Here is a 27,748-nt window from a genome sequence, read left to right as displayed (position 1 = left end):
GTGAATTAAATTGCCCGTAGTAACACACTGAAAAGAAATTTCTTGGACAGTTCTTGACCCCACCCCTCTCAAGAGGCAAGGAAGAGGCACCTGCACCATTCTGCTTTATTGCTTGGAATGGAATACAGTTATTCAAACACTTCTGGCATTTCTTTTTACACACACATACCACCCTCACGCCCCCTTCCTGCATGAAAATAAGTCAACTTTGCTAGTTTTCATTCTGAGTCAGAATAAAAAGATGGGATTATTTTTTTCTCAACCAATTCTAATCGTAATATATCTGAGATCAAAATCAATAAAACCCCCACAAAACCCAACATAACAACACAACAACAACAACAACCACCAAATTAAAAGTAATACCACTTTTTCTGTTTCTCAAATTCTAAAATTTTCCTCTTTCAAATCTTGTACAAGTTTTTTCTTGTTCTGGCCTGACAATACATATGAAGTGGGGTAGTGGGCTAGCAGAAGGTTGGTAGGTGGAAAGAAGGGAGGAGTAAGGCATAACAATGAGACATTTCTTAGGTTTTATAAGGCTATTTTCTGTGACATTTCAATGAATCATTTTCTAACTCCAGTAAAACAAAATACTCAAGCCTGTTTATTAGCCATTGCAATAATGGATAATAAACCAAAAAGGGATTCCTTACATCCCTAAGAGAGAGTTTTCTAAGTCCACATATGCTACTTAGTATATACAGTCTTCATGAAAATACAATAGCTTTTGTTCCATAAAAAAAATTAAAATACTAAGACTAAAAAATACCCCTCATTTTGAAAATACCTCTTTTTTTTCAGTTGAAATACTCATACCATTTGTGGTGAGCACTCCTTAACCCTTGTAGAAAAATGGGAAGCTCTGCATAATCCTGATAAGATCGGTTTTACAAAAGAATGTGTCTAAACACTGCTTACAAGAAATTCAGTTTACAGGAAAGAAAAGAAATCCCCACTGAAGGAATTGCACAAGATGTACCAATTACAAGGTGTAACGTTATGACAGAAGGATATGTTTTTATTTTGATTTCTGATGACCAAATGAACTGCAAAGATGAGACTTCATCAGGTTGCACCCTGAGCATGTTAACTGGTGTCAGGAGGCAATAAACTCACTTTATACAGACAGGAAAGTTTATCATTTGTATCATTTGTATCATTTGTATGAGGAGAAATGGGCAGTAAAAAAAAAAGAAGCAACACTTGTAAGTATAAAATACAAAACTCCAGGCAGAACATCACAGAATCAATCACTTCTTTTTTCATGAGAAAACCAGAAATTAGATTTATGCTGATGAAAACCATGACAAATATAGTTCTATGAGCTGCTTACATACTCTTTAATAAAAAATATTCCCAAGTAGAAAATAACACTTTCCTATAACATATACGGCTGACAATTTTACTAAAAGCAAAATAAAAAAACCATGGACATTAAAAATGTTGAATGATGTAAATATATTTGTGGTTTCTCTAGCACTTAGAATGTACCCTTTTCACCTCATGTTTAAGTGAATAAACAACCTATTTATTATTATTATTATCCAAGCTATTATCAGACTAAAAATATTCTAAGTTGATCATCTGCATCTAAATATAATTCCATTCATACTTATTCATATCTATAGTTTTGCCTTGAATAACAAAATATTTCATAACAGCAAGTGTGATTAAATACTTCCACCTTGAAGTGCTCGAATTGTACAACACTCTTCTGAAACATCTTGCTAGAATACTCCTTGACACCACTTGTATTATTTCCTTTGCATTAAAAATGTGCAATTAAAAAGCATTCATCAAAATTTGCTGCCGGTCTTAAGTGCCCCTGTATGATCACTTAGAAAGACATTATCTACCCCAAGTAACCAACAAAAACTATTTTCTGTATTTCTTTCTTCCTGAATTATGATTCATTATACTGGGGGTTTTTTGTGCTAAATTTTTTAAGTCATGAAACCTAAAGAAGAGATCAGGAGATGTCATATCAAAAATATTTTTAATAGTTTTTTAACTTTCTAAAGTACGCCATTTCTTTGTTAACAGTATTTCTACACATCATAAAACTCTCAGGCAGCAAGAGAAATTTACCCAGTTGCTACAAAGAGAACTACAAACTCAAGTAAAGACTTCTTCCTAAGATTTTAATGACTATCCATCTAAAATTCAGTTACATAAAACATCAAATAAATTTTAATAACAGCTACCCTGTAGTCACTACATGAGAGTTCTCCAGTCCTCCGTTCCCATCACCATCCAAATATTTCACAATCATTTCAAACAGATGAATGGGAAGAGCTATCTAATTTTGACAAAGCTATAATCTCCTAGGAGGATAGCTTAAGAACTATTTAATAGTTTTGACATTCTAGATGCCTTAGACATAACTTCATGCATCAGTTGTTTCCCAACTATCCTCTCAGGTTTTGCTTTGTTTTGGCTCTTTTCATATTAAAAGCTTCTATGGGAGCTTTTTTTTTCTTTTTTATTAAGGCAATAATTTAATATCTAGGGTTATTTTCTGCCTTATTTTAGCTTATTCCTCTTATTTTACATTCCTTATTTATCTTTTCAGAAAAATATATTTGTGTTATTCTCATGTAATTATCTTGTATTTTTTTGTCTATTTTCTGCACTGACATTAAAAAACAAAACACAATTACATCCACCTACATTAACACTATGAAAAAGAAACTCACCGATTTCTGCACTGTTTTTCACAGAATCTAAACTAGGGAGATTAGTGCTTGTCCATAGATTCTCCAGGAAGTTACAAAAAGAAGGAAAGCCAATGAGTTTCTAATAAACATAATTTATGGTTTTGCTTTTAAAAACCAGGTGTGTTTGACTTTTGTACTTGAAGCTAGATTAAATTTTTATATTGGTTTTACAAATTTTTAATTGATTTGCTTGTATCCTCTGATCAACTACAGAGGAGCACATGAATATTTTAAAAACATCACCCCCTCCTGAAGATAACCTGTTATGCATTATGAAACAGTCCTTTATACAGTTTCACACTTTTAAAAAAATACAACATAGCCTGTATTATTGTCAGCACAAGGCTGCAGAGCAATAAATAGATCAGTCTAACATTTCATTCTATGATTGTGACTCACTCAGTGTGTGGTTCAGTGCCTCATTCACTGGAGACACCAAAACCAGAATTACACAAAGACCCATTTCCTCCTAGGCTCTTCCATGGCAGTAATCTGAATTCCAGATACTACAGTGACTGGTGGGGTGACCTTCAGAAAACCACTTTCCCTTCCCGTGTCTGAATTTCATCACTTGAGATGCCTTTGTTGGTAAAACACATGAAGACCTAGTGATTAAAAACATGGTATATATGCAGTAGTAATTAAGTAAAAGCCAACAAAAGTTATCTTGTACTTAACGGTGCCCATAGAGCCATCAGCACACTCACCAGTCTGGGCACAAGGACCCATGACAGTGACTAGTGGCTTTGGTATTACATGACTACCAAAGAAGTTATCTTCTGTATAGATGCTGACAAATACCAGATTAGAGTGAGGAAATTCAACATGAGGTAAATTATGTAAAGAGGAACACTAAAAGCAATGGACTCCTGAATGTTCATTCATCCTTCACTTTGTGCTCTCAGTGAACCTGCTGACAAGGAAATAATTTTACTATGGTCTTTTTTTCCTGATTACAGCTTCTAAAGAAAATAAAAAATATACTCAACATATTTAATAGAGTTATATGTACAACCTAAAGACAAAAATACAGTGGCAGTGAAAGAAAATAACCAAGTAATGGGGCTTATTGCTGGTTCTCATCCAAAAAAGCCCAGCTGTGTGGGGACTCACAGTGGTAACAGTGATGGGCAAAGGTGCCAGAGGGAATAGAGGAGAAGGAATTTGCACTGTTGCCACCCACTACGCCCTTACAGAAGATGATCTTTTTGCATGAAAATATATTCTGTAGTGCTAATACTTTCTGAATCATAAAATGACAAAACTGCTGCCAGAAAAAGGGACTGCTGGGTATTTAAGCATATCAAAGAGTATTACAAAAGACTCGGAAAGGATGTGAAACCTCACTTCCAAGTACTTATGAAATAAAGCATGCTTAAAGAAACTTCTGCTAAAAATGAGTAAATAGCACATGATTATGCTTTGCTTCTCTATTTTAATATAAACTCTCCAATCTAATAAGTTGACTTCAACTGAGATTTCTGTGATGCCTAGTGTTATGCCTCATAATTTCTTACAGTATACCATTGCTTATTTAATTTAGATTTGGCCTTCCATTCACTGATTTCCACCTTGTCTTCAGAATATGACTTCAAAATAAGACTCCAATTGTGTAATAAAAAATACTTACAAAACAACAAAAAAAAGTCCTTTATGCCACACTCTCCTCCTTCAACCATTGCAAAGTAATAATAATGAAGAAAACCCCAAGTGAAAAAAAAAACCAACCTAAACACAAATTAGTAGAGGCTGTCAATATAAGTCCCAAGAAGTGTCTTGAAACAAGCATCAGTCTTGTTGCAAAGGAATAGGTGGGGACTTAGAAGATCTGGACATTTTCAAGTATAACATTTGGGGGGTTAGGAAATTAAGAAGATAACTGAAATTAGGAAGATAACTGAATTTCTCTCTGTTCTATATCTAGACTGTAGTTTATTCTGAGTAGGGACTACTTCTTACAAAACATTTGTGCAGCACCCAGTGTGATGGGATAAGCATTAATTAAGATGGATAGAATTTATTCCTGTGAAAACTTCGAGTACATATGAATAGCACAGAATGGGAACAGATTGGTAGGTGGGGAGGAACTTGAAAATGCATGCAATAAGAACAACAAAGCAATCACTCAGGAACTCCCTCCAAACAATACTCATTTGCCTATCTATGCTGACAGCAAAATACAGGTAGGGGGTCCTCGTTTGTACAATTGGAGATACAAGTAGGTATATGAACAGTGCAGAACTCAGTTCTACTGACATTGGTCACAGCACGTCTATGGCACAAACACATGCAGCATTTATAGATTTCACAGCACAAATCAAGCTGTTGAATTATTTTCCCTTACTTTTAATGTATGTTACATCCAACTTTTAAAAAGTACTGTGTTGTTTTTCTCTCTGTAACCCTCCTGTTCTCTCATTGCAGCAAACATCGACAAATGTCAGTTAAAGGTTCATTTATTTCCTTGCTGATTTCCTGTAAAACTTGTGACTCAGCATGTCATCTGAACCTGTTGCTCTGTGTACTGAGAGGACATCGAACACTTTTGCAACCGTGTGCTCCAGCTGCACACTTTCCACCTCCTTTTACTGTGAGCAATGCAAAAGTCATCACTGAGCCTGGGCTGATCATTACCCTGTGACTAAATTGAGCCCTGCATGTGTGAGTGCACAAACACTCTCTGCTGGAGGTATTGGCCTAATTTATTCACTAGAACTGCAGCTACTTTTTCTCTGATCACTACAGTAGAATGTTTTTTTTTTCCCACAATAGTTCTGATGTTCACTACACTCTGAGTGATTCCCTTGCATCACTGTCCTGCAATAAATCTTTCTGAATGAGATCAAATTTAAAAATGTAGATATCTTTTCCTATGCAGCCTGGAATTATTCAATGTTAATTTTTGAATATTTATTAGAAATATTTGTAAGATTCTCCTGTTCACGTACTTACAACCCCTTCAGTCCAAATGGCCACCATTCAGCATCACAGACCTAGGACTAAAATAATTTCACTCTTAAATGAACCTTTCTCACATTACTTCCTCCTATTTGGTGTTTGAATTTCTAAAAAGGTTTAGCCTCTGGGTTTTCAGAATATCTTTTGTTTCCTATTGTAACTATTTCTGGAAGATACTTACAAAGCTTTTTGGGGTTTATTTGAGGAGGCATTGAAAAGACATACTTTAATTTTTGGGTTCAATATTGAATTACCCTAAGTTCCTGCATTTAGGATAGAGAGAGTGGTTCACTCTGCAGGTTTAAACAGAATCTACTTGAATACAGCACAGCATATCTCTATCCAAAAAAAGAAGACTGTGCTGTCTAATTTGTTTTCCTGGCATGATTTATTACTTTACAAGCCTTTCTTCTGTCTTTTCATTTCCAGTCTAGATTTCTTCATATGGGAAAGTATTTTTGTGCTTTTAATAGTTTTTCTGCCTCTCTGAACTCTAACTGCCTCTCTTTGAAGATAATATCTCTCCACAGAAATACAGCATTCATGGTGAGGATTCATAATTTGCATATAATCTCTCAGCTTTCTCTATTCATTTTCAATATGATCCTTTTCCTCTTTCTGTACCATGATGAACCTGATTTTATGGACACAGAAAAGAAGGCACTCATTATTTTGGGCCCTTCTTGTCCCTTCGTTAGTAACAAAATATCTTGCTGGAGAGGTTTAGGCTGAAATTATTTCTGCTTCCAAAGAGTTTGGGAGAACGAGCCTGCGATTGAGACAGCTTTACACAAGACTGTGAACTGCTGGGATCAGTTCTTGGAAGGTCAGAGCTCTCCTCCACAGAATTATTCTAAAGAACACAAGTGCAGAACAACAAAACCATCTGACTGTAACATCTACTTGACCTCATGAGCTGACTCTGTTTTGAAGTGTATTTAATACTGACTTTAAGTAGGAAAATTTCTGGCAGAAAATAACTTAATTTTTCCTTCTGCAATGCCTTAATTTTCTGTACCACATCCTTTGGAAGATGAGACTGCTGGCTGCCAAGGAGGAGCCCCTTATTCCACTCCTTGTGCTTGTGCCAGGCTGTGGGACCCAGCTGACACTTCCAGATGTCCTGTGGGCAGACAGGAGGCTTTGAGTTTAATCACACCTATTCAGACTTGGAAGTTCTCTTTTCTGTATGCATTACCCCTAAACTTATCTGTGCTAGCTTGAAATGACCTATGATATGCTTACTACAGCTTTCTATTACAGTTTTTCTATTCTAGTCCAAGTACTTTTTTTTTTCTTTACATTTACTCAATAAAATAAATTATTGTGTTCCACCTTTTTTTCTGGATAGTCCCCCAAGTCACCTCAAATTGACTCTCTTTCATGACAAAGTAAGTTACTTATTTCCATTTAATTTATCCTTTCCTGGTACATACTTAATTGCTTTTTGAAATAAAATACTTCTGGTGTGGCATAGAAAGGGGCTTAATTTTTCCAAATCTGATAAAGACTTTATTAACCACAACAATTTCAGATTTTGTGCCATGGGTCAGGAGACCAGACTAATTCCATAGTTCAATAGTACTCTATTGAAATTATTCTCATGCTTAAAAAATTCAACAATGTTAACTTGTTCAGTACCTGAACAGAAATACTTTTAAGGCTTTCTGAAAGCTTTATGGGTTCTGGCACCCTAATTTTGAAAATATGTCTCTGTTCATTAGGGCCAAGTTTCACTTGCACAACTTTTCTCCTGGACAGCAGGCATTTTACTGAGGCTCCTTAAGGCCAAAGTTGCTGTGCAGCAAGTACTCTCCCGGTTTATGTTCTGCTTTAAAGTGTGTAAAAAGACAGTTTAACAGGGGAAATAAAGAAACACTATGGCTAAAAAAAGGTGATTTGAAAGAAAAGGTATTAGCCTGTGACAGAAGAGAAGTGGATTCTGACTCTGTTCGGACACACTTTCTGGAAGCTACTGTACAAATCACTTCAATTTACATCCACAAAGAGAATGACATGCCTAACTTCCAGTGAAACTCCTGACAGGTAATTCGTTTTTTTGGAAGTAAGTCTTCTTTTTCTGGGTCTCCAGTATCCATCCACAAAATAAGCATTACTATAAAACAGTGTGTCTTCTGAAGCAGCTCACATATTCCAATTAATATCCACAATATAGAAAAAATTAGACAGTACTGGCCGTGTGTGGTAACTTAAACCAAGAGGAGGAAAAGAGACCCAGAGAAATACATTTCATTCCCAAAGCTGCACTTGTCTTTAAAATAAACAGTCCCAGTGTCTCAGCAGTCACAGTTTCTCTGACAGACACTGCTGCACTAGGAAGATTCCAGAAGAATGAAAAACATAGTGCCTCTATTAGAAGGGAAAAAAGACTAACAGCAAGGGTATAGGAACCTACCCTTCCTTTAAAAAAATTAATGGAAATAAGAAACATTTCTACATTTGAAACAGAGTCAAAGATTTTCTGCCAAAATATTGCTGTCATTAAGTTTTATTCATTTGATTTACTGCTGCTTCCTGCTGCTCCTATTTAAACTCTCCTTTCCAGCAGGCATGTAATCAAAAACATATTGTGTTCCAACAGCTTGTTTGTCATGGCTATTTATAGGAAATAATTACTGATAGAAACTTTAAGAGAAAAATAAAGTCCTACACATGCAACTATTTGGAAAATACTGATCAAATTCAGTTGGATCAACACTTCACTACAAAATCTGAAGTTCAAGGCAGAATTGAATCACATTTTATTTATTTTTAGCACCTATTTCACATTGCCTCACCAAGAATCTACAGCGCAGTTGTATCCTAGCATGTCACAGAGATGTGAAGCTAAGAGACATTTCTGCAGCATCAAGTTTTCTCATTAGGTATGAAAAAAAATTTCTCTTTATGAACTCTCACATTGGTGAGAGCAGTTGTCATTTGCTCAATTTATTTACAATCTATTCTAATAAACAGTGTAAAATGGGTCTTAGGTTTGATGACAGCAAAAGTTTTTGAGAAGACATTCCTTGAAGTTCCGAGAGTTTGGAAGTTTCATGTTCTGCTCGAAAATAATATGCGCTTGCTAAAAGGTTCAGTAACATAAAATGGAACAAATCACCATGTATGGTGTTCAACAGTCTGCTGAACAGATGGAGATTTAAGGCTGCAAGACTGCAAATTAAAAAGCACCCAAACACTTCCAAGAAACACTAAAACAGTAACCTTGTGACAGCACCAAACCCTCTTATTTTAAGGCTTTTCAAGACGTAAGCCTCTTGTTTCATGATGAAATTGTCAGCTGTATGTTTTCAAGCTAAGTGTCTCAGTACGCTAAAATTGTAATGAGAGACCATGATTTAAGGAGACATGACAACAGACTGCTGGAGGGCAGGTACCATGAGTACAAGAGCCTACAAATGGAGGTTTGATGTATTGGATACCCTGATGTGAGGGTAATGGATACCAGCACAAAGAACTCCAAGGAAACAGGCTGCCAGAATCCACTTCATTATGAAGAGATGGTGTTACCCTGTGGTTAACCTGTTCCTCCGGTAAGTAGCATAAGGAATCCAAACCCAAGTCTTACCCATAAAGGTGCAGAGAAACTGGAGAGCAGCTGTGTTGGTCAATCAACAAATTACAGGCAACAGGAAAGTCCATCTGTCAATCAGAGCTCTGATGCATAAGGTATATGCTGCTATTCTGTTACCAGCAAAAAATACCACAGCGTAAAAGCTGGGTAGGGAGAAAAAATACATCCTAACAATCCAATTGAAGATTTTCTGTCAATAGCGCAAGGTCCTAAGAACTTCTGGGATTTTTAGCTTGGCTTTCTTACCTGTGAACACATAGTTATTAAATAAACAGGGAGACAAAGAATAAACTTCCCTCTATAAATGACCTTCACTCAGCAGCAGCACTTTAGTTTTTCCAGGGTTGAAAATAAGGCAGCTTTAACACAACCAGCTGGCAATATTCCCCAAGTATTACTTCACAGGAGATGTTGAACCTACAGGTTCTTCTAAGTAAAGAGAGACACGTCTGTATTTCACCAGCATACTGATGAGCCTCCTCTCTAAATTCTGAAGTGGTGGCTCTGCAAAGCATCATAATAAACTACCTGTGAGACAGAATATGGCCTTAAGGACTGCTGCATTTCAAAACAGTTGATGATGACATACAGTTGTCTGCCAGCACCTGTTAAGCCTTTCTCAGAAGTGCATGAAGAGCAAAAAGAATAGCCTGCAACATATCAGCAATGTCCCTCAGTCACCAAAGCAATAAACCACAATCAAACGTTCTTTTAGCCATTCAGCAGAAACATGATGATGAGGCAACCTAGATCTGAGAATGAAGAAATTGAAGCAGACAAAGCACCTAGTACAAAATACACAGCAAAGCCAACCTTGGCCCATGACCTTTCCAAATGCCCTTGACAAACAAATTCAAACTATTCTTTACTTTTTTTTTCCAAATGGAAGAAATCTTAGTATTGCTGAAGTCAAAAGCAATACTCTCCATTTAATAGTGCCTGTAATTCATCTGCAGGAAATTAACTGCCAGGCTTTAAAGCATTTTTTCCTCTTGGGTAATACTTGGAACATTCATTGACTGTAGCAGGATCCCAGCATTTCTGTTTAGTTTTCCTCTTGGTAGTTAAATATTGCAGCAGCTTCTAGGTTGCTACATTTATTTACATTTTTAATAACAGAATAATAAACTTTCTACTTCCCCTATCTTGATGGCCTCTTTCAGTCTGAGTTCTTTGTGTTTCCTTCATGTTTCTGCAGCTGTTAGTAAGTGAGAAGCTTCTTTGGATCATTTTGAGTATTCTACCACTTTCTGCTTAAGAAACATGATTCTAGAAACAGACAAGGCAGCTGTCAGGAGATTATTTCACAGATGCACTTGGCATAATGTGAAACCATTTTCAGCTGGCAATAGCTGGAATAAATATGTCATACCATCACAGAAAAACGTCAGGCTTAGGAAAAAAAAATATGATGAAATCAAGAGTAAGCAAGGGCACAGCTGAACTGTGTTTTGGTGTTATTCATTATTCCCTTCCAGAATTTCGCACATATCTCAGTTCTGTTTAGCTCTACAAGTCCACACTCCCTTTCATGAGGCACCAAACACAGAGGCAAAAGGGAATTAACAGAACAAGACAGGGATTGACGTAAGGCTATCGACAACCTAGGCCAGTGGCACATCAAGCTGCGTAGATTTAGTGCTTTGTTTTACCTATCAAACTCCACATTTTATAGGGTAATAAAATTATTTCCTTGATTACACAATAGGTGGACATTCAGTTTTGATGTTTACATCAGGAATTTGCTTATGCTCCAGTTTCTGCTGTGTTAACAATTATGAGACTCACAAGCCAAAGTGTAGAGAACAGAGATTTTGATGTTGAACACTCCCTTATCTTGCCATCCAGAGTCTACACTACAGAGTGAGTCTGAATAAGACAAGCAACATTTCTCACAAGAATGTTTAATAAGATGAAATATTTCTGGATCATTTTGTGTAGCTGGAAGAGAATAAGTGAATTTATTATTTGTTACTTTCCAGGTTTATCTGTATTCAGGTAGCACCCAGCTGTGTTCTACCTGAAAGTTTTGATCATGTTCTCCCAGAGTAATTCCGAATCAAAGAAAACACAGTAGAAGAAAGAATCAGCTTATATATAATTCAATTAAGCACTTTTGCTTCAAATAAGAGTCTTATTCACAGTACTGTAAGAAGGGACTGAAAATGCACACTGTATAGTGTGGATACAGAATCCACACCTAATCCTATATAAATGCACTAAAGTGAAAATTACAGAATTAACAAACAATGTGCATTTTCTCTTGCACAACACATTCCATAAAGTATTTGTACTGTAAGCTGCTTGGAGCAGAGACCTGACACGGTTAATTGGTCTATAAGAGCCATGTACATTAGGGACCACATTTAAGACCTTTTCTTCATTTCAAAGTTCAGAGGAACAGATTTGATTTTATAGCTCTGCTATGAATTAGAGGCTAAGGAACAGAAAGCAAAAAGCTCATTTTAAATAATGTAATTGATTATTTGTGGGGTTTTTTCATGACTTTTTTAAAAATTTGAGATTTACTGTAAATTAATGGAAAGCAGTTTTTGGGGTTTGGGTTTAATTTTCAAAAAGGTGTTCATATCTAAAAAGCTCCAGTCTGTTCCAGCTATACCACCTGCCTAGTATCTGGAAGAACATTCAGGATCACATGCTCAGGACACATCCTGAGCTATAGCCAACATTCACAATTTCTACAGTTATTAAGGGGTAAATACATCTCCTAGAGAAAAAGCTTTTGTTAAATCAAACACTTGGTTGGGATCTACAGAAACAGTAATTACTGGAATGCCACATTTTGGTGAACTTTGGACTATATATATTTCTTCTTAGAAAGAGAAGACAACATAATTACAAACTTCCTTAAAACTCAAGAAGTGGAAATTAAAATCCTTCGGTGCCCAAATTCATACCTAACTTTAAAAGTGATTTTTGAGAACAAATAATAAAAATCATGAACACATTATGCCCTTATTGTTCCTCCTATTCTGCTGACCACACTAGCTCTTTTAATACAACTCAAAAGAAGCCAATCCAAAAGGGCAAAAAACTGAAATGCAATTGGGAAAAAAAAACAAAAACAAAACAGACTGGGCACACATATTTAAAAAAAACTGACATTGTGTAAGTTTATAAATCAAAATTAGTAGTTGTTTAATAGTTTTCACATGAGTTACTTCCATATCCAGAGCAAAACACCAATTGAAATGTTCCAACTACAATAAGCCTTTGCCCAGATACTTTCTTCTGAGATTGTTAAGAGGATAAAACAGCATGTACCAAATGCAAAATTCTTTGATGTAAAGGTACATCCATTATTGTTTACGTTTTAAATCAGCTTCTCCTAGAAATTTAGAGTTTCCAGACAGATGTAGTTGCAGCAAATCAGACTCTCTTCTCATTTATGTTTAGAAAGGGTTCCCACTCCTGCAGCTTTGACCACATTCCCTTTACACCTTCCAATCCTTTCCTTCTCAAGCCATTCCAGCATTCTCTCTCCCCTGGTATCACTTGTTTGCCAGAACTGCAGCATTTAAGATTCAAACCCAAACACTCCCTGAGGGAGCTGAATGCCCTTTATTCCTGTGAATATGTATCATTATGAATACAAAGCTATCATGAAGAAAAGCATTTTTCAAGAGCAAGCTTTGAGTATCTTTTGCTACAGCAAATAGAGAGCTATTGCAAAGGCAAGTATTTTGAACAATAGGTATCTGCACACCTGGAAAGTTCACAGTCAAACTGCAGGCAATTAGCAAATACAGAATGTAATGTTCCTTTACAAATCTCAAAATACTAATCTGGACAATTAAATGTAATGGCCTTTTATGTAGACATATATATATGATCAGACTGTGTAAAACACTTGTGAATTTTTCAATTCTGAAAGTTCTATTTGTAGTTTAGTACCATTTATAACACCAGTCCTGAAATGCTATTTACTACTATAGTGCTTTGTGCATCCATGCTACCTTAAAAAATATTTTAAAATAACATTTCTTTCTTCAAGGATTTCCAAGGTAAGATTCCATTCATCAGCAGGCTGTAGGTCAGTGGTTTCAAGTCTGTGGTCTGTGATGCTGTAGGGTTGAAGGAAACTCATCCTTGTGAGGCTTAGAGTTGTTCTTGAAGGGCCAACACCTACAGTGTGTGAAGCCTGCATTTGAAATTGTTAACTACTGTATTAGCAAAAGATAAATCACACCTACATTAGCAGGATAGGCATCTTTAGATCAGCCCTCCCAAAAAAAGAGAAGCTGCTTAAAAGATGCCAAGTATCCTGGATTTCCCTTAATATTCTCTTCATTATTTAGTCATACCATCTACTGGATTTACTACTAGCTTGTCAGGCTGTCTTATGGGATGGGTGAAGACTTCTGCTTGTCAAAAAAAATGTCACTATCTTTGCCTTTTTCTGCTTCAAAAATGGGAAGAGAACACTGTTCTCTGAAAAAGGACTAACTCCAACATTTTTTAGTGTTAAAATATGGATCAATTCTGACCTCTAATCTTTTTAAAATGCTGCAAGAGGATCATCACTGATCATCACAACTAGATGCCGTAGTAGCCCCAAACTTTGCTTGCAGATACTCAGGCTTTACTGCCTCTTTTCTGTTGCACCTATGAAGAAAAAACTAAAACACTCTACAGTATAGAATGCAACAAAATAGTAGCACTTAAATAAAAAGAGATTAATTACTAAAGAAAAAAACAGACATAAATTTCTTTCATGTCTCCAAGTAAAGCCATCTGACAAAGCTAGAATCAAATAAATTAAATTGATGGTACTTTGTTCTCAAACATATGCACAATCAGATCACATTCAGCAGTTTCATCAGAAATAGCAGTTTTTGTAATACAGTAAAATAGGGCTTACGATTTTCCTAGATGGTACCAACTTGGACAGAAACTGACTGAATTTCAGTCCAAAAAGTACATCCAGACACCAAAATTACAGAGCCAAGGAAAATTATGCAATTTTATCTCATAATTCTGACAACTTTTCTTTGAACAACTCCATTACCCATTTGTCCTCAGTCAGGGACCTGAAGTTGAGCCCAAATGTAGGGAAGAAAGTTTTGTCTTTCCTATAAGGTCTGTCCATTTTACTCAACATTAACTTTCTGGAAAGCAAATACATTTGCTTCTGGGCTTAGTAATACTGAGATATAATCTAGAGTCAGCATGAGTCCAGAGAGAAGAAAGGAATACGATCATTACCCTACCTAAACTAAGTGGACTAAGTGAAGAAAGAAACTTTCTGATCAAACTGGGATAAGATGGAAGCCTTGAGGAGGAACGGGGAAGAATGGGAAAAGCAGCTTGAAGGGGATGGAATGAATAGATAAAGGAAAACAGAAGTTAGGAAGGGAGCTTCCTTATTCCAAATTTAGAAAAGGAGTGATTTGAGATGACTTATGAAACTTGACGCAAGACTGCAGCCTGCTTTGCATAAACCCTGAAGTCAGTGGGACCTATATGCCACGTAACAACTCTGATACCATGTCCTAGGTTTCTCAAAAGCTACCCAAAACATTTATGTTAATCTGTCTGAATTTCAGTTTCCCATCTGTCAAGTAGGAATAATAATAATCCTCTCATATGGATAATGTAAAAACAAATTCATTAATGCTCACAAATACTGCAATAATGAGGATCATAAAAAAGCACAACAGAAATACTAACTCTGTGTTAGGAACAGGGTTTAATTAGTCTGTAGTAAACAACAAATGGGACTTTTGTTCTTTTTATCTTAGCAAAATGAAATCTTGGCATTTAAGAACTCACAGACTCTTAAGCAATACCTGTAAGAGCAATAAGTAAAAGGCACTGACCATATAGCCAAGAACATAGAGAACATGAAAATACTGAACCAGAATTGAGAGGAAAAAGTAAACTATGACTGTGTAACTTAAAGGCTATCTGATTGCTTATGTGAGGGAGAAGTAGGAATGGATAAAACAATAATTTAATTCAGATACTTTTTAAGGTTGCCTCTGCAGCTTTTATAATTGCCTTTTAACTCCACATTATGTGTGTGCTCATACTGACATTCATTCAGGCACTCATGAATCTTCCACACTGACACTGTGTGCACACCTGTATATATATATAAATATGTATAAGGTAATTTTCAGTTAAACCAATAAAACACATCTAGAACTAACATATCAGTGCTACTACATAATGATGTTAGCAAATTCACTTGTAGCATAAATTATTCATGTACAATAGCAGCTTGAAAATGTATTTTTTAATTCTTTTGAACTTAGACTAATCTTAAAACAACAAATGATGGAAGTTCAAACAAAAGCTAATTTTATTTAATGAACTAACCAAGGAGGTATTGTGAAAGTATTGTGCAACCGAGTGCTAAGCTAATTATTGTGAGAACAAATAACTGTTGCCATAGTTACTCGACAGTGTTTTCCATAATCACTTTTATCTCTTCAATAAATCTTTGTGACGCAACAAATATAAAAAGTTGACTGTAAAATGACTATTATGTTTTGAACAGCATTTAGTTATGAGTGATCTGTCATTGTACTTGTGTTCCCTTGTTTGTCAGAGGATAACAAAAGACAGGCATTTGCTCAAGCTAACAGGGAAAAAACAATTACAGCTTGGCTTCTGGACTGCAGTTCAGGTTGTTGATTTTTAGCATAGACATTTTCTTTTTTTGTATCAAACACATTTGTGTTGATTTATTTATCTTTATGTAAAGTATCAAGAAGGCTGGGTTGTCCTCTCTTTTTTCCCATTAAAGTGCTATACTTTTATGTTAGTTCACATTTGGTGATTCAGTGAACTCTACAGTTAGTGAAAGCTAAAACCAAAATTTGGGTCATAAACAAGTGATCATGAAAGCCAACATCAAAAGCATTTATCACTGCTGAATGAAACAAACTCCTCTGCTCTGACTGAATGCCCCCATAAGGGAAGCCCAGACTGTATTATACTACAGATTCCACAGCTGCCTTCTGCAAAAAGTGTCCTGAACTAATAAATATTCTTTTTCCACATTTTTATGTACACAGTTACACCAGTGGATTCATTACTAAGTCTAATGCCTGGAATTAATCTAATTTTAAAAGGTCTTGAGAAAATACTAGTTTTGACTGGCAAACTCCAGATAATAAAGACAAATATGGATACCACAGAATAGGCTATCTATTTGGAATTTTATAAATTCAGCATTTGAGCATAGACATTGAAATTAAATCCCCAATATTAGAAAATTAATGTCTTTTAGACATTTGTATTAAATGGCATTTTTGTGCTTCTCCGATACCCTGCAATTTCATGTAACTCCTGCCATCTTTACATAGGGTGCTGCAGAACGTCCCACAAACCAGAGGTGGCTTCAAATATGCTTCTGTCTTAAATTCATGAGCAATTGATTATCAGCTAAAGCTACCCACAAATTATAAAATGAAAACATAATGTTGACCAATTTCATATGTTTAATAAAAACGCCTCGTGTATTCATATTCATACACCTTTTTTCATGTCACCACCATGTTTCTAATTTTCTGATGAGTTCCTGGAGAGGAAAGAAACTTCTCAAATACAAAACAATCTCATTGTACAAGGTGTTCCAAATTTTCAGCTGCAGAGGCAGGAAACAGTTTCTCTGACTGTCCCAACAACAGACTGTAGGTGTTCCAAGACTGGGTATATGGCAGCCCAAAGAGGCAGGAAGGAGGACTCACAAGGAGAGGTTGTGTTAAAGCAGTCTTAGGGTTCCTGAAGCTGAAAGTGCCATTCCTGACAGTTTCATAATGTTTACATAAAAAAAGAACATCACAGTTTGAGTCAACACTGGGAGCATTTCAGAGCAACAATTTGTCCATTTTTGCCCAGCAAGTAATTTCAATACATAAAAAATTTTCTATTTTAATCAGTTCAGCAAACAAAAATCCTATTTTTGACTGTTTTCACCATACCTGTCAAGCACAAGGACAAAAAAATGAGGTACAATTTACAACCCAAAGAAATTTCAGTTCTAAAATAAACCCTATAAAAAGTTGCACTGGTTTCTATCAAGTTTAGATCTATGCAGATTCCACAATGTTCTTTAAACTTTGCAGGTCAAAATGACAGCATTGCTCCCTGAAGAAGCAGCACAGCTCACAGAGGGGATGACTGGCACAGGCCATCTTCACATTTCACTATTTGCTGCTCCTATTGCCCTCCAATAGTCTCATGGCACCTGTGCAGCTCAAATCTGAGCCTAGATATGGGAATCAAAACTCTGTGCCATTTATCTTCCTGCTTTTCATCTGCATCAGAATCTAATGTATTGTATTAAGACAAGAAAAAAGATGCATAGAAAAGCATGTAATCAGATGGTTAACAGAGGAATCGGGTAACTGAGAAGGTTCAGCATAGAAAATAATCACTTACAAGATTTTAAAACAAAAAAGAACAAAGAGGAAATCAGTTCTACAGTACTACAGTAAATAATATTTTTAATAGTGCTAAAAAGGACTCTAAATGCTGAATTTTAGATCACATGTCAATGACTCACGCATTCCTGGATAATTTTTTCCTCCTTTCTAATTTTTCCAGCCCAGTAAGAAGCTTCATTATTAATTTACCTAAGTTTGAATGCTCAGCTTAAACTAACCTTTAGCACACTTCTCAGTGTTTCTGTAACAAAGCCACCATCTCAACATCCCTGCCTGCACAGTCACTTACTAAAACTACTTCTCAGATGAAAAATAAAACACTGCACCTGTTGCAAAGATAACTGTGAAAGAGACAACTGGCTTAATTACATTCATATCATATTGTAACAATGAAATTTTAGAAAGCTAAAAAGCCTTTTAAAAAAAACAATAATACATGCTGCTAGTAGCCTAAATAAATCCTCACAGTCCTTACAGCAAAAGTGTTTTGTTAGAGAAAAGGAAGACCTGTATTGCAAGAACTGTATTCATAGGAATTACAGTATCAACTTATTTTACATTAATCCTATATAGTGATTGAGAACATTCATTGTTTTAGTCCAAAGTATGCTGGAGATGGAGACACTTAGTGTAGCCAATAAAACTTTTTGGATTTTCTTTTAATATTCTTCAACTTGTTCATTTGACTACAAGGCTGTGCAGATCTCGTGCTGTGATGGATTTTAGCTTTGCTGGTATTAATCTGCAAAGTATTCAGTGTATTACACAGAAATTTCACAAGGTAAAAAAATCCAGTCCACGCTCACTGTGCATGGGAGCACATTTTGTGCTGAGAGCTGCGATGCAGTTCTCCAAATATTTTGATGTTTTTGCTTCTTAGAACACTTGAGTGCACAAAGTTACACAGGCTTACACAGTGCATCTCAGAGACAGCATCTCTTTCTCCATGCATCTCACACACCTTGATCAAACTTTGAGCACCAGTTTGTAGGTGATACTGAAACTTGTTTCTCCAGTAACCTGACAGAACAAAATCCTTATGAACCCAGATGATAAGACTGGATAACCTCAGCCAATAGAAGCCATACCATGCCACCAGACAGCCCTAGGAAGCAGAAAGCACATGCAGTGAGCAAAAGACGTGAAGTGAGGAAGAAAAGTTGAATGGCAACTGAAAGAAGGAATTCAAACTTCAGTCTGAATTATTATAGATTATTCTTCAGGAGAGATTACTAGATACAGGTCAGCAGCCTCACTGGAGTGATTCCTAAACTTTTCTTTCATAACCTCACTGCTACGATTACAACCCTATTTTCACTGCAACTTTTAATAGTGTTCATACTTACCAATCTTATCGCTTAATAGTACTTTTTAAGTTTTCATAAAATTTTATGAAGTTATTCCAAAACATTAGACACAGAGAAACGAAATACACAACTCCTAATTCTGCACACACTTGCATCACTTGTTTAATGGACTTTCCCTTGAATTCTATCAGTGAAAATGAGAAGGGGTACAAGGCTCTGCATCTCTTAGATAAATACAAAACATTCTTTGTACCATTACATAAAACTCACCTTGCAAAAGACTTCTTCAAAAGCTTTTTTATTATTTTACTTATTTCCTTGCCTGATTAGCTTTTAACCAAATGTAGATGTTTTGTTTGACCTATTTTCAAAGCTAACTAATCCCTAAATTCCCCAGTTACACAATTCTGAAGGATTAAACGTTTGTCAAGAAAGAGTCTGGATTTGTTTAGACTGAATAAATTTCAGTGGTTTACATACAGTTCATTGATTAAACTACATTCATAGAATGCTGGCTCTTGTCACAGGAAGTCTGCCAAAGTAGCTCTATTTAGATGTATATAAGCTTCTGCTCACAGTTAAACACACAAAATATTAGCATGTGGTGCATCTTGGAAGAGAATGAGGCTCTTTTTCTATATAATACTTGTTCCACCTCTGCAGAAGTATTACCATAACATAATATCTACAGTGCAGTACCACCTGAATGCCAGACTGATCAGAAAACCCCTGTATTATGTAAAATTACAATCTCTGCTCCAAAGCAATCAACCTAAAGGGCAGGACAAACCAGGCAGAGGAGATAAACAAGTGGGTTGGTCTGGGGATGGTGGCAAGGACAGGGTAACAAATGATAGGATGCTCAGGATTTGCAGCTGGTGAGGAAGAACAATCCCAACTTGCCATCTGCCCACCCATAATTAGATCAGAGTTCTCTCTGTGCAGTGCAGCAGAGCAGTTTTGAAGAGACATTTAGAGGAGAACAGGACCTTCTCTTATGCCTTAAAACTTCTGCTGTGCCTAGTAAGGTGTCATCTGACAAAGAATAAAGATGCCCAAGGAGACACCCAAGTGTCAAGGACCTAGTAAGGTAACAGGTCACAGACAGAAAGGGCTAAATCATCACAAAGGTATATTCTGCTATTTTTTTTTAAGGTTTTGCTCACACAGTAAGAACATTCTTTACAAGTCACCTTCATGGTGGTTTAAGCTAACTGGTTTTACTTCTCATTTACAGCGAGCTGGGAACTGCTATTTCCAGTTACACTACCTTAGTTAAAAAGGTAAAACCTCAATTTCTTGTTCAATTTCTTGATTAGTTGCTTTTTACTTCTTAGAACACACTGAGATCATCTGCAGAGAAATGAAGATGTCTTTATTGTAAATGTGAATACCAAGAGAGTGATTTAGAAGAACTAAAACCATTTTTTAGGGTATACATGAGCCTCTCTAAATGAGGAAGTCAATAGTATTGTTTCTTCCTTAGTTGTAATGATCCCTGCCTGAGTTTCTATCCTTCTAAAACATATTTGTCTCTCTTGGGACAGGAAATCAGAACGACCTGGTTTCATCAATTGCTGCTTTAACCTACTGTAGCATTTGCTGTTTTAAACATAGGAAATAAAATGGTCATCTTCAAACCTTCTAAACATGTAGAGTCAGAAATTATTTAATGCATGTAGATTAGTGTCCTTCAATTCTGAAGTGAAGAACTTGAGATTTTATTTTCAATTCATTCTGATAAATAAATCACTCTATGAAGTGAGCAGGGACTATGCAGAAAATAGCCAAGAGATTCAAGTTTAGAAAATTGCAACATACATACTGAATATAAAACGCAAAAATAGTACTTTCCATATTCTGTAAATTTTCTGTAAGTACAGTGTTTTGTACAATTGCATGCTCCATTCTTTCTGGAGATGTAAGTAATTTTCAGTTTCTACTAGGACAGGAAAAACAGCTCACTGAACTTGCAGCCTCAGTATTGCAAAATTCTGTACGGATAAGGCAGCTCTTAAAGAAAGTCACACTACTTGTTCACATTATGGGTGGAGACCCCAAGTAGCTGCAAAATATGACTGAAATCATTACTCTGCAGACAACCACAGCTTTACAATAGGTAATGACAGCTGCAGATTTGCTGTACTTAAGACAAAATCTGGGGGAAATTCATAGCTGTCACAGCTGTGTACCGGTATTTGCAGCATCCCAAAACAAAAATAATGATCAAAGATGAAAAATAGCTGAGTAAAACTGAAAGCAGGAAAATAAAGACAACAATTTAAAATAATGGAAATTAAGACAATTAAAATTAAGGGAAACTAAGCATGTCTAAGGCCTTGAGAAACAAAATAAACTGTGCTAGTACATGTGCCTCATGCTGGGCAGCCTTGTCATGCTAATACCCATCAGAATACAGATTAATCAAAACAAGTTTAAAAAATCACAGGTGGTGGTGAGAAGATTAACACAAAATCTATTTCCTGGAAAATTTGTTCACCAAAGTAAACTGAGAATACAAGATTAATAAAAAAGCAGCAAAGGCTTTTTTCTGTGTTTTACTTTCCTAACTTTTAAAGCAGGCATTTTGATCCTAAAAACTGTGGGTTTTTTCTTAAATACATACAGTCACAATACACTATCAAATCAGTTAGATTTATTTAGTGTTACACAAACTATTACACATCAAACAGCTTTTACTGTAGGCTTCATACAGAAGAGTTAAAAAGTTATCAGCAGAATTAGCAGCAATCACCTGGGGCACAATTCCTGTTGCTCCTTCTTCAGTATCAGGCAGGACTTAGGAGCACAGCTACAGGATTTGTCATTAGGGATTTCTCAGTCTAACTCCAGGCTGATGCATGACCCTGCCCATACCTGGGGACACACCACAAAGGCACTGGATAGCCAGGTCCTTAGCAAGGTCAAGCAAGACTGCATGTATAGAGAGGGCTCTGGTGCCAGACTGTTTCTCAAGGAAAGGATCTTCTGTGAAGATCTCAAGGTGGTATCTAGGCAAAGGCACTACCACTGTGAGAGCAAAACTTCAGAACACATTTATCAGCCATTGACCTGAAGAGGAAAGACCACAGGGTTGTAAAGCGGGGAAGTGAGATACAGGCACTGGAAGGAAGTGAATCCCCAGGTTTGGGGCATTGGCACTACATTCAGCAGGAGTAGGTGGCAGACACAGCTACAAAAGTGGATGTGTACACAACACATAACACACACATGGTATTTGAAAAACTTCAGGAAAGAGGGAAAATTCCTGCTTAGACTGGTTCTACTGGTAACTATGAAAAACCATAAATGCAATTTTAAAGAATAATGGTGCTGGGTCAAGTCCTGCAGTAGATGTAGGTACAGGCTTAGCTCATGTATTTTGCATTCTTCAGTGTTTCTGGACAGACTTTGAATTACTTGATAGTACACTCAAACTTAATGCATGTAACTTCTAACACTTCTAACAATTTTTCAAATACATTGGTATTTCCTTTGATGTGTGCTTAAAACACTTATTTCTGAAAGTAAAATTCATATATCTCATCCAAGAAAAGAAAGCCATTTCTACATTTACTCTCAAACCTCAGCAGAATACAGAACTTTGCTACATTTTGGAGGAAGAGCAGTCAAATAGCTTCCAGTTCTACTTTTGAAGTAAAGGTAACCGAGAAGCAAAAAAGACGGTCAATGTCAAGAGTTACAACAGGATCTGGGGAAATTACATTGTCAATGGTTACAAAAGAACACACACAACGTCTAACCAGATGGAATATGCAATTTCTCAAAAAGAAAAAAAAGTGTTAACATTTGTTTGCCATGTGTAAGTCACCAGGTTCCACTTAAATATTAATTTTCACCCGAAATAATGTTGAAACCAAATATTAAACCAAACATATGTGGAACTTTTGGAAGATGACTGTAGAGTAAGGATGGCATTTACTTCAGTGTTGACCAGCATAAAATCTTGGCATATGTTATGATGGTTTGAAATGCTTGCTGTGGCACATATTTCCTGTACTGTCTCATAAGCTTTAGTCCATGCATTATGCAAGATTTTCCAGATTAAATTCTACTGTTCCATATATGAAACATTATTTAATTATTGTTTATGAATTAATTTCTAGAAGGGCATTATGTTTTCGAATTACAACAGTATCATCAATTTAAAGAGAGATTCTAAAAAAACAGCAGGAGAGAAAACATTAGTTCAAGCCATATCTTTTATTCAAGACTTCAGTTGTTTATTTTAACAACAGTATCTTAAGAAATTTCTTTGCCTAATGACTGCTTGTCTATTTTAAACCTCAAACAATTTGTTCCATGAACCACCTGGAAAAAATATTGAAAGATAGTTAAAAACATTCATTATAATTTCTGGAAAAATGTGACAGTCATCATCTATAATGAGACTTTCATATTTACAAAGAGTTAATTTAAATATCACGCTGATCTCCCCTCTCCAAGGAGCACTGAACAATCAGAATTCATTATGTTGCCTGTTATAATGCTGTTATTTCTTGTTATAATGAAGACAGCATAAAAAGCCATACCAAAATAGAAGATACATCTGCTAAAAGTGAAACGTCATTTTACACAAAAATCTTTTTTCTACTGACATACTTTGGTGAGACCTGCACTACAAGGCACTGTCTGAGCACTGACCACAGCTTCCATGATCCACTCTCAAGGATCGACTGATCCACAGAGATAATATCAGAGGTTCTATTACTCAGCCACACATCCTAATGAGAAACTTTCCCATTTCTGCACCACAACCACTGACAAGTTGGCTCACAGACACACCTGTCTATGCCTCACCCAGGCAGGTCAATGGTTTGTATGGATGGTCTGAGACTACCAAGGCAGAGGAGCCAGGGAATGCTGCAGTGCCTTACATTTCAACATGGAGGTGTTCTGGGCTTTTATGCAACTGCATCTAAGGAGGTTAAGGAGCTGTAATTAGCACACATCACCTCGCTGTCACTGCAGCTAATCAGGCTGAAAAATCCCAAGTGTCTCCACTCCTGAGCAGTCCTGCTTCTTGCAATGGAATTTTCAAGCTCTTCTAGCTAATTGCTTACACTGATTTCAGACTCTCTGGCACCGTGGAAAGCTTCCTTTTGGTGTGGAAACAGGGGAGGGGGAGGGAGGAGAGGTTCTCACTATGGAAGTGACCTTTTCTCTCTGCTAGGAATCTCAGCGGAGGCATGGACTCTTCTGAATATCTATTGATATTAACAATACAGACCAATTTGAAGGTATATTCATTTTTATTCTCGCTGAATTTAGGGGTAATCCTGGGCTCTGTCTACACTGCAATGTGAACAGCTACCAAAAATAAAATATTCTAGGTGTCACATCTAGTACCACACTGCCAGCTGCCAGCACAGCTGTGGCTCAGGCTCAAAGCATTCAAATCATGATTACAAATAGCCAAGGTTATGTGACCTGCTGGTGAGCTGTGGTTATTAGATGCTCAGACCACATGATTGACAGCTTGGGGTCAGGATAGCAGCCTCAAGCTTTCCTCACTGAGAGCATCTCCCAGAGTGAGACCTAAGTGTGCAGCTGAGCACACCCAACACATACAAGGTAGATGATGGGCAAATCTGTAGCTGAGAATGGCTTAATAGCTCCTTTCTTATCTTGAACAGCCATTTGCTCAAATTTGAGAATTTATATCTAATAGTTTATGTCTAATAATTTACATCTAATATATATAATTTATATCTAATATCTAATAATTTATATCTGAGGCCCTCTCAGTCTAAATATGACAGATTATCTAAGATCCAGCTGTTGCAAGTAGCCATCCAACCAGCTGCACTTTCCTGGTTATGGCCAGTGTCTGTTGGGCTTCTCTCTCCCTTGCCTTCCCAGGACCAATGGTAAAATATTTTTCATTTCAGGTCTGGCCTTGTCAACCTACTCTCTTCAGGCTGTAGAATCAGCTTCAGAGTAATTTTTTACTGAAGTAATTTTTAAGATTACATGACTATTTCACAATATGAGGTACAAGTGTACTTGTAGCAGAGTCACTATTTAGGGAATGTCATAAGCATAAAATAAATTTCAACAGCCAAGAACTAAATACTGTTTAGATGCTTATATCCTCCTCATATCAAATCATGTTGACGTGATTTTATTTTTATTTTGTGGCTATTCTTGCAACTATACAATTTTTAGAAATGAGGCTTCCTGAGTTCACCTTGAAAAAGAAGAACCCCACATAAACTAAAAAACAAATAATTTTGTAGTGTTGCTCTGTCAGATGGATAGTATATAAGTTGCTACAGGAGAACATACTTTCAATGTCAGTCACTCAATATCAGAATTATTTTTTTACAATTAGCTGTATTGCCAACATAAATGCAAACCTTAAGTAGATCTGCACATTAAAGATTAATAAAAAGGTAGAAAACACAAAAGCTTCTGAATGTTTTTCTGGAGGACATAGTTTAAAAATGTCAAGGACAAATTTGCTATGTAAAAATAGGGCAGTGCACTATACAGTCATTGAGGTTTTAAGTTTTAAAAAAAAAAACAAAACCAAAAACACCTAAAAAACAAGCTAGCAATCTCCCATTTTATTGAAAGGTCACTGTAATGCAATAGGACACAGTAAGCAGTTGTGAAATTAAGCCCTCCAGAACCTGGTTGCAGCTTTGGAATGTGACCACTGTTGTGCAACGGAGTTTGTCACCATCATATGAAAACCCCATTGGGAAATACATCTTTTGTTTACCTGCTCATCACAGATAACCATCAACTGATTCACATTCTGTAGTATTTTACTAAGGTCTAAAACAATACCCAGACTGCAAACATGATCTTTTTCACGAAACACTTATATTCAAGAAATTTTAGAATCAGTTTCATCCATCTCACATACAGAATGCTTTCTCCTTTTTTGTGTTTCTCTTTAAAGAGGAGGTATGTCAGCAGGCTCACAGCCTATTAAAAGCTTATGTTCTTGCTACCTATTTTTACCCACCAAAAAAAGAAATACAACAATGATGGTGAGCTAGATATTAATATTCAGTGGATATTAATATTAATATCCAGTGGAATATTAATCATGCTGATGTCACAAGCAGAGGTTAAGGAGGAACAAGCAGCAAAGGCAAAGTGACCCCACACATTGAGAGTACATTCTTCTAATTACAATCTCAGTTCTCTGGAATTCTGGTGAATCTCAGGGCACATCTACACAGGTGGGTGTAACAGAGCTCCTCTGCCCATTCCCTTGGTTGAACTGATGGAGACTAGTGCTGATTCAGAATTTGCAGAGCCACATTTGCATGGCACTGGCCTGACTAGATGTAGAGACAAGGCAGGCAAAGGAACTCAATATGTCTGCACATGTCTGTAGACACTCATCCTGAGGTGCAGACTTTCCTCACCCTACAGAGGACAACATAATAAAGATGTTAATCAAATTTCTCAATGAGGGAGTTAAAGAGATACTCCAAGTTTATATATCAACTAAAAATATGGCTCCAGATTTAGATTCCTAAATGTGGGTTTAGGGAATTAGCTTTGTAATATGCAGTGTTGATGCAGCAAGTTAACCTTCAGTATCTTAATTTCCTCACATAGCACTATTATCTGAAATACACAAGCTAGTTATGCCTTAAAGGAGGAGTTTTTAACTTGTTTAGTGAAAAGCCTGTGTCTTCACTCCCATCGTCTTTGGTGACTTGACTGCCCCAAGACTAAGGACTCTCATGACTTGGAAGATCTTTTTAACTGCAAACTTCTTTTTGTCATTTCTGATGTGCAGTTAATCTCAGGGCAAATTTGTCCACTAACACATCACAGATACACCTGCTACCAGAAATATAAAAGGCTTGCCATAGATTTTAAGTGTGCAAGAAACAAAAAACAGAGACAATGAAATCTGCTAGACTAATAACTTTTGAAAAAGGAAAGCACTTGGCAGCTGTTTAAAAATTAGCATTTTAACATTCACTCTTTTCAAAAGGTGATAGTGATTAACAGTTCAGTGATGCCACTGGATCTTGTATGACTATGCTTGTGAATCAACCTCAGACAAACTGTAGCAAAAAAGGGCTATTTTTAAGATTAAAGGCTCACAGGACAACCTTAGTCAGAAAGGTTGGTTCTAATAGGGCATAGTCACATATAGTGCAACAGACAAAGAAAAGTTTATTCTGGCCATCTGTAGCTCATGCTGTGCAAGTAATTTAATGGCAAATTTGTTTAGTAATGACTATATTATTCATAACTCCACGGGAATAACACACTAAGCATCCTATCCATTATTACACATGAAAGAGTTCCTCAGGATAGATGTACCTGATAAAATCAGTTTGAAGGACGGGGAAAAAAAGCTTCTACTCTGCTACTGAAAGCACTGCAGGACCTGGATACATCCACAGAACCTAATTTGTTAGTCCAAAATTCTTGTCACTTTTCTGTTGACAACTCACAGACACCATGGTGTCTATACTGCACCTCAAGCACACTTCAAGACTCAGGGAAAGAATGCAGCAAGATCTTCATCCTCACAGCCTGCAGTGGTTATGAGGGTATGAATTCTCTTAGCACCCTGCATGATTTATAGCTTTCTATAATGTGTTCTGTTTGCTCTATTGTGTGAAAACATAAAAAAAATCATCTTGGATTCATAATTGGAACAGCAAGTGATTTGAGAACTGAGAGTTTTCACCTGTCACTTTAAGATGCACAAGTAACAGGATGTTGGTTTCACTTCAACAGAGTATT

The 27,748-nt window shown here is 36.3% G+C and overlaps 1 protein-coding gene across 1 annotated transcript in view; it reads right to left on the bottom strand.

Annotated features, from left to right (window-relative positions):
* The window catches only part of NSMCE2 (NSE2 (MMS21) homolog, SMC5-SMC6 complex SUMO ligase), a 126,085-nt gene that overhangs the window by 25,142 nt on the left and 73,195 nt on the right, over window positions 1-27,748 (bottom strand). The window lies entirely within an intron of this gene.

The sequence above is a fragment of the Cinclus cinclus genome, chromosome 1 (assembly GCF_963662255.1).
Source record: "Cinclus cinclus chromosome 1, bCinCin1.1, whole genome shotgun sequence".
Taxonomy (NCBI): domain Eukaryota; kingdom Metazoa; phylum Chordata; class Aves; order Passeriformes; family Cinclidae; genus Cinclus; species Cinclus cinclus.
This window is presented reverse-complemented; position numbering and strand designations above follow the sequence as displayed.